This window comes from Bubalus kerabau, chromosome 11 (assembly GCF_029407905.1).
Source record: "Bubalus kerabau isolate K-KA32 ecotype Philippines breed swamp buffalo chromosome 11, PCC_UOA_SB_1v2, whole genome shotgun sequence".
NCBI classification, from domain to species: Eukaryota; Metazoa; Chordata; class Mammalia; order Artiodactyla; family Bovidae; genus Bubalus; species Bubalus kerabau.
Window position 1 is genome coordinate 95,151,534 of NC_073634.1, and position 8,186 is coordinate 95,159,719.

The 8,186-nt window shown below is 49.4% G+C and overlaps 1 protein-coding gene and 1 long non-coding RNA gene across 6 annotated transcripts in view; one reads left to right on the forward strand and one right to left on the reverse strand.

The window, feature by feature from the left end:
* Positions 1-5,306, reverse strand: part of GGTA1 (glycoprotein alpha-galactosyltransferase 1 (inactive)) — a 79,352-nt gene extending 74,046 nt beyond the window's left edge. For 2 of the 5 annotated variants that reach the window (XM_055541029.1, XM_055541025.1), the window contains exon 1: positions 3,919-4,022. The gene's annotated coding sequence lies outside the window, so the exon portion shown is untranslated. Of the gene's footprint in view, positions 1-3,918; positions 4,023-5,012 lie in introns of those variants that run through there. The other 3 variants (XM_055541030.1, XM_055541023.1, XM_055541028.1) reach the window with 3 other exon arrangements.
* A 350-nt stretch (positions 5,307-5,656) lies between these two features.
* Positions 5,657-7,474, forward strand: LOC129622570 (uncharacterized). Its single transcript, XR_008700071.1, has 3 exons — positions 5,657-6,456; positions 6,851-7,008; positions 7,152-7,474. It is a non-coding gene; the product is annotated as an uncharacterized LOC129622570 (long non-coding RNA).
* Positions 7,475-8,186: the final 712 nt, after the last annotated feature.

The window sequence follows — 8,186 nt, forward strand, 5'->3', positions numbered from 1 at the left end:
TCCATCCTAAAGGAGATCAGTCCTGGGTGTTCATTGGAAGGACTGATGCTGAAGCTGAAACTCCAATACTTCGGCCACCTGATGCGAACAGCTGACTCATTTGAAAAGACCCTGATGTTGGGAAAGATTGAGGGCAGGAGGAGAAGGGGATGACAGAAGATGAGATGGTTGGATGGCATCACCAACTCAATGGACATGGGTTTGGGTGGACTCCCGGAGTTGGTGATAGGCAGGGAGGCCTGGCGTGCTGCGGTTCATGAGGTCGCAAAGAGTCGGACACGACTGAGCGACTGAACTGAACTGATCCAGTCCTTATCTTCCTAGATTGTTCCACAACAGTTAGCTTGGAACTAAATTCAGTATCTCGTTGCTCAACCTCAGACATTCCTCTTTCTGTATTCTCTTAGCTAGTGGCACAATTATTCATTCAGTGATCCCTGACAGAAAGCCAAAAGGAGGTAATGAATTCTGTTCTGGATTTGTCCAGTCTGCATTGCCTTTGGGACATCCAAAGAGAGATACCCAAAGGGCAGTTAAACATGTGAACTGGGGGCTTACAATAGAGATCTGAACTGGAGATAAAGATGATTGTTATAGAGGTAGCATGAGTCAACTTGCCTATTTACAGAGTACAAGGACCAGATCTTTAAATCTCCATTCTGACATGAGAGAGCTCTTTCCTGAGCCCATAAATTCCTATTCCTAAAATCACAATTCCAGCCACCATTTGGTCCCTTCCCTCAGGAGTCATGCCTCACAATGGCCTCCACTGTTGTTGCTGCTGTTCAGTTGCTAAGCCATGTCAGACTCTTTGCAATTCCAGGGACTGTAGCTCGCCAGACTCCTCTGTCCTTCACTATCTCCCCAAGTTTGCTCAGATTCATGGCTATTGAGTCAGTGATGCTAACCAACCATCTCATCCTCTGCTGGCCCCTTTTCCTTTTGCCTTCAGTCTTTCTTAACATCAGGGTCTTTTCCAGTGAGTTGGCTCTTTGCATCTTATTTCATATTCTTCACCCTGATCATGTTGTGTTCTCCAAGAACTCTTAAAATTCTATCATAAAAATAGAAGGTATAAAATACTACTACCCAGGCTCTAAAAAAGGCTAAAACAAAAAAGATGGACAATACCAAGTCTTGACAAGGATGTGAATAATTATGTCTTATGCTTTGCTGTGGGAATGTAAAATGGTACCCTCTATGATCCCACAATTTCACTCCTAAGTGATAACAAATGACCACAAAAGACTTCTCTAAGAAATAATAAAAAAAGTTGGCTTAAAACTCAACGTTCAGAAAATGAAGATCATGGCATCTGGTCCCATCACTTCATGGGAAATAGATGGGGAAATAGTGGAAACAGTGTCAGACTTTATTGTTTGGGGCTCCAAAATCACTGCAGATGGTGACTGCAGCCATGAAAGTAAAAGACGCTTACTCCTTGGAAGGAAAGTTATGACCAACCTAGATAGCATATTCAAAAGCAGAGACATTACTTTGCCAACAAAGGTCCGTCTAGTCAAGGCTATGGTTTTTCCTGTGGTCATGTATGGATATGAGAGTTGGACTGTGAAGAAAGCTGAGCGCTGAAGAATTGATGCTTTTGAACTGTGTTGTTGGAGAAGACTCTTGAGAGTCCCTTGGACTGCAAGGAGATCCAACCAGTCCATTCTGAAGGACATCAGCCCTGGGATTTCTTTGGAAGGAATGATGCTGAAGCTGAAACTCCAGTACTTTGGCCACCTCATGCAAAGAGTTGACTCATTGGAAAAGACTCTGATGCTGGGAGGGATTGGGGGCAGGAGGAGAAGGGGATGACAGAGGATGATATGGCTGGATGGCATCACTGATTCAATGGACGTGAGTCTGAGTGAACTCTGGGAGTTGGTGATGGACAGGGAGGCCTGGCGTGCTTCAATTCATGGGGTCACAAAGAGTCGGACATGACTGATCGACTGAACTAAACTGAACTGAACTGAAGAAATAATAGCCCAAATTGGAAATAACTCAAATATCCATCAACAGGAGAATAAATATGCAACAATGGTATATCCATAAAATGGAATACTACTCAGCACTAAAAAGGAACAAACTACTCATATACACAACAGCATGGGTGAATTTAACAAACACTATGCCAAGTGAAATAAGCTAGACATGAAAAAGACACACAGTACAATTCCATTTATGTGATGTTCCAGAGCAGGCAAAATTAATCAGTGATGAAGAAAATCACCAACTGGTTGCTTGGAAGGGTGAAAGGAAAATTCACTACAAATGGGAACCTTCTGCTGCTGCTGCTGCTGCTGCTAAGTCACTTCAGTCACGTCCAACTCTGTTCGACCCCATAGACAGCAGTCCACCAGGCTCCGCCGTCCCTGGGCAATTCATATCTCATATCTCATTTTGGGTGGTGGTTACATGAGTGCAAACAACTGTCAAAATGTGGTAAACCTAGCACTTACAATCTGTGAATTTTATTGTACGAAAATTATACTTTAGTTAAAACTTAGCAAAAGAAAATAATTGTAAAGTATCTAGAAAATAAAAACTAAAATAATGAGAATATACAGGGCAGAAAAGGTGGCCCAGTGGTAAAGAAGTTTGATCACTGGGTCAGGAAGATCCCCTGGAGGAGGAAATGGCAACCCATTCCAGTATTTTTGCCTGGAGAATACCATGGACAGGGGAGCCTGGCAGGATACAGTCCATGGGGTCGCAAAAGAGTCCAATTCGACTTAGTGATTGAGTGCCCACAAATGCACAGGGCAGAAAACATTCAGTTAAAATACAAGTATATTTATGCTATGGATGCACCTATATAAATGTCAGCCCCCCCCCCCTTAACCTAGTCCCTCTTTCAATCTTTCTCCCCTCCCCCTTGCCCCAATCTCCATGACAATTGCCCGTTAATCAGTTTCTAGCCATCCTAAGAGATGATGCAATGCAAAGAGCAGAAGCCTTAGAGACAGAGCTGCTTTCAAATCCCAGCTGCAATTTAGGAACTGAGTGCCCACCAGCAAGTTACTTGGTCTCTCAGCCTACACTGCCTCAACGATAAAGTCGGTTGATACCCATTGGGCTGGGCTAAGCAAGCTGCAGTGTGCTGATTAGTTTCTGGAGAACCTAATTCTTTTGACCTCAGCCTGTGAAACCAAACTGCATGTGAAAGACTCGCTGAAGGCCTGGAAAAGCTTAGCAAGGAGACTCCTGGGCTGTTTCTCCCCTGAAGGTAGAGAGGTGGCCCTGGGGGTCCCGGAGTTAGGGTCTGGGTGGGCCAATGCTAAAAGCTCAGAGCCACCAGGGCCAGGAAAAGGTGTTCCTGACCAATGACTAAGGTCACAGGTTTCCTGGCAAGGCTTGGCCACTGGTGGGTCTTACCCAAATCACTTTGCACACCTCTAGATTCAGTTGCTACACCAAAAGGGGCCAGATCAGACTGGATCTGAAGAATCTGATACTGAAAACAGCCTCCAGGGTTTCCCAGTATCTAGAGGAGGCAAAGACAGACCTGAACTGGTTCTGTCTGAAAGATGGAAGGGAAAGATCAGCGCCCTGCTGCCTAGGCTCCCTCCACCACCACCACCATGGTGCCCCTTGAGCCAGGACTCTAGGCCTCTCAGGGGCAAAGTTTGAAATCCCCCTAACCAGATGAACCCGAGGGACGTCTTCAGCTAGCTTGTTCAGTCATTGTGCACCTGTTCCATGTAACAACTAAGAATCTGCACCTGCCCCCTCCCCCCTCAATGTGGTAGGGAAGGCAAGGAAGACCCAGAAATGACTTCCCAGGAAGGAAGAAAGAACTTCGTGCAGCCCAAGAGGTGCAGAAGGACGATAGAACACCCACAACCTTCCCCCAGGTACACGCGACCCCCCACCCACCCCAGCCCCTCTGCTCTTGGCATTTCCTCCACTCACAGCTGTCTCTATTTCGTGGTCGCAGAAACGGAGGCTCTCCCTGGGAAAGGGTTTCCCGCCTAGGAAGCAGCGAGGCCAGATGCTCCCCGCCCCACCTCCGGCCCCTTGAGACCCACCCATTTCTAAATAAACGGAGGAGGCCACGAGGCCTGCTGAGGAGGAGCGCAAACGACAAGCAAAGCCACCAACGCCGCCGCAGGGGCTTGCGTCTCGCCTCCGCAGAAAGGAGCGCGCTGGCTGACAAACCTCCGCGTATTCCCTCCTCCCCTCCCCGGCCCGCGGGAAGAATGGGAATCTCAAGTCGCTCTGCTTGCTCTCTTTGCGTGCTGACATTTTTTTCCACTTTACTGTTTCTTGGACGCCTTTCAAGAGTTTGTGCAATCATTCTGTTTAGCTGCTTTTCTGCCATTTTCAAACACAGGGTGGTGTCCCTTTGGAGTTGGAACGTGGTGGTCTGAAGACTTGAAGGGCCCGGATCGCGCCCCATCACCCCGACGCCTCCGGCCTCGTAGCTGCCAAAGTTACTACGTTTGAAACTTTCCCCGTGCTGGGTGTTGGGCTTGGTCCTCGGCTTTCTGAGCTCCCCGACCTCTCCCTCTCGGCGCCCCGGCTCTGAGGGGTTCCTGCGCCCCTCCCTTACCCTCCCAGGAGCCCCCTTCCCGGAGGGATCCTCTTCCCAACCCTGTCCAAGGCGAGAGCGCCCCTTCCCTCCTCCTGCCCCGTAGATGGGGCAGAGCCCTCCCTCCTTCCGAGACTTCCTCGGTGGTCCCGCCCTGCGCCCCCTGAACCTGCCTTCTCCCGCCTCCACCCGCCCCCCTACCCCGAACCCCGTGGGAAGCCCTGCCCGCAGCCCTTCAAGAGGCCCGAGTCCGGAAAGCTGGGCAGAGGCTGCGACGGGGACGGGATGGGACAGAGACCGGGTCAGAGTTGGGCACCGCGGGAGCGATCAGAACAAAAGCGGGGACACGGGCAGGGCAGCAACAGGGCAGGGCCGGCGCGGCGGCCCGTCCTCTCGTCGCGCCGCCCCCACCCGGCTCCAGCCCCCCGGGGGCTCACGGGCTCAGGGGGCTGGGGTGGCGCCTCGCGGGACCCACCTGATCCGCAGAAGCTGGGCGCGCTGGGGGCTGGCCGGCGCCTCGGCTCCCCGGCGGCGTCCTCGGCTGCCGGAACAGTCGGCGCGCTGCCTCCTCCCGAGCCCCGCGGGGCGTGCCGGGGCGGGGTGTGCCGCCTGCGCTCCCGTCGGCCGGCCGCCGGGCGCTCCTCCGGGGCGGCGGGCAGGGGCGCGAGGGAGCCGACGGGCGCTGGGCAGTGGGCTGCACGCTCCCAGCTCGGCCCGGCCCGCGGTGTTTGTGCAGAGCGGGTCCCGCCCCGGACTCGGCCGCTGGGAGGCCCGGCGCGCTAGTGCGCGAGTGCCGGTGCGCGTGTGTGTCTGGTGGCAGGGCGGCGCAGGGGGGTGTTTGTTTCATTTTCACTCAGGCAGAAAAAAGCCTGAAACCAGCAAAAAAAGAAAAGACAATCCCTGGTGAGGGTGGCTGGGCCTCTTTGCCTTCTTGGGCCTGCGCGTGGTGGGGGTGGCCGTGGGGTGGGGGCGGAGTGGGGGGTGGGGGGTACCCGGAGCATCGGACGGTGGGGTGGGGTCTGTCACCCAGGACCGCGGGGAGGGGCCCCGAAGCCCTGGCGCCCCGCCAGACACGAGGGAAGAGGAGAGCCTGGGAGGTCTGATCCACAGTTTGTTTCCTGGGGAAGGAAGGGTGCAGATGACAGCGACAGGCCGGCAGGCGGGAGCCACTCTCGCCGGAGCCCCCCACATCCTGAGCTCCGAATGGGAGGGGCTGGCCACTGGGCACCTAGCCCCGGCCCTGCCAGGGTTTGTTCGCAGACTTAGTAGTCTTCGGGCCCAGAGTTCCTCAAACAGAATTCTGCACAGGCCCTGTGGTTCACCACTAGAACTATTTTAGATCGGAACTAGAAAACAAATCAAAAAAAAAATCTATTTCAAAGTTTGTGCTTCTGAGCCCGGGCGTGACTACATTTCACTTCTGGTGAGTTGATGTAGGCACTTCCGGCTGTCTTAGTTCTGTGCTGGTAGCCACAGCAATTATCACTTCTTGGGTTCCAGACCATATATTTTGCTGCTGCAAAACTCAGAATTTTATTTGGCGGGGATCATTTGCCTTTGAACTTCAACTTCAGGGGCTAAGAAATTAGCTTCTTAAATATGTTAACGTGTTGAAACTGTAATTTGACACCATGAAAATGGCACAGAGCCTGAGTATGATGTATCATTTTAATTGTTTCATGCTAATAAGAAAAGAACAGAGCCCTGATCAAATATTTGAAGGATATAAGAGGCTGCAGGAGGCCAAATGACTTCTGAAAACTTGGGAGGATGGAGTTTCCTGATGATTCTGAAACCTTTTACCTCAGATTGGGACTCAAACCCAGCCAAAACACCCAGTACCTGGTTTCAGGACCTAACGAAGCTCAGGTTCTTGATGTCTCATTGCAGAAAGAATTCAGTGAGAGACAAAGTCATAGGTAAGAGGTGGATTTATTCAGATATGGAAAGCAGCACACTCCAGACAGTGTGGGCCGTTGCAGAGGGCAAACTGGGCCACGAAATCTGGTGTGGTTCATTTTTATAGGCTGGGTAATTTCATATGCTAATAAGTGAGATGATTATTCCAACTATTTTTGGGAAGGGGTGGAGCTTTCCAGGATCTGGGCCATCATGCCCACTCCTTGGTGTTTTAACAGTGCTTTGGAACTGTCATGGCACTTCTGGGCGTGTCATTTCACTTGTTGATTGAGGATTAAGGTCTCATCTTGTCTGCCGCTTTGGTTTCGTTTGATTCTAATCGGTTTATGTTGTATCCTTGGGCAATGTCATTCTTTCAAAAGTTGTGCCCTGCCCCTTTCCCTCCTGTTACAGTTCCAGTGGAATAAATGGTGGGAGAATTGAATCATCAACCCCTCATGGTTGCTCAGGAAGGAGGTGTTCCATGACAATCAGCACAGTACATCCTTTGCAAAAGTACAAACTGCTCCATTATTGTCTTGGGTGAACTCACTTGCAATAGTTCATTAGTGGTGAGTATCACAGTAAATATACAAATGATGTAATACCAAGTTCATCATTCCCCATGTTTTCATTATTGCATCTAAGGATGCATTGTTTCAATTGTTCAGTCCATCAAACTGGACAATAAATGAGTTTGTTTTTTTTTTTTAAGAAAACTATGACAGTAATTCAAGTGGCTCAAATGATAGCTCATCGTGATCAAAATCAAAAGACGAAGACACAGGAAATAGAACGTGTAAAAACATCACTCCGCTACTATTAAACTCAATGCAAGAGGTTTGATTTCAGCAACGCATCACCAGTCACATTAATTTAATGTTGTTATTGTGGATTTTATTGGTTTTGAGGTTGCGTTTGTATCTACTTAGAAATTTTGTTTTGGTTTTACAGTTGGTTTATAGAGTGTGAACATGACAGCTTCCTGGTTAATTTTAGGTTTATACCTATTTCAGTAACAATAAAATAAAAATAATTTAAGTCAATACTATGGATCTGGACTTGTTTGTTTGTTTGTTTCGGGAAGACCTATATAGTTCTCACGTCCAAGGTAAGAGAAACCCAAGTAAGACTGTAGGTGTTGCAAGAGGGCATCAGAGGGCAGACACACTGAAACCATAATCACAGAAAACTAGTTAATTTAATCACACTAGGACCACAGCCTTGTCTAACTCAATGAAACTAAGCCAAGCCCTGTGGGACCATCCAAGACAGGCGGGTCATGGTGGAGAGCTCTGACAGAATGTGGTCCACTGGAGAAGGGAATGGCAAACCACTTCAGTATTCTTGCCTTGAGAACCCCATGAACAGCATGAAAAGGCAAAATGATAGGATACTGAAAGAGAAACTCCCCAGGTCAGTAGGTGCCCAGTATGCTACTGGAGATCAGTGGAGAAATAACTCCAGAAAGAATGAAGGGATGGAGCCAAGCAAAAACAATACCCAGTTGTGGATGTGACTGGTGATAGAAGCAAGGTCCGATGCTGTAAAGAGCAATATTGCATAGGAACCTGGAATGTCAGGTCCATGAATCAAGGCAAATTGGAAGTGGTCAAACAGGAGATGGCAAGAGTGAACATCGACATTCTAGGAATCAGCAAATTAAAATGGACTGGAATGGGTGAATTTAACTCAGATGACCATTGTATCTACTACTGTGGGCAGGAATCCCTTAGAAGAAATGGAGTAG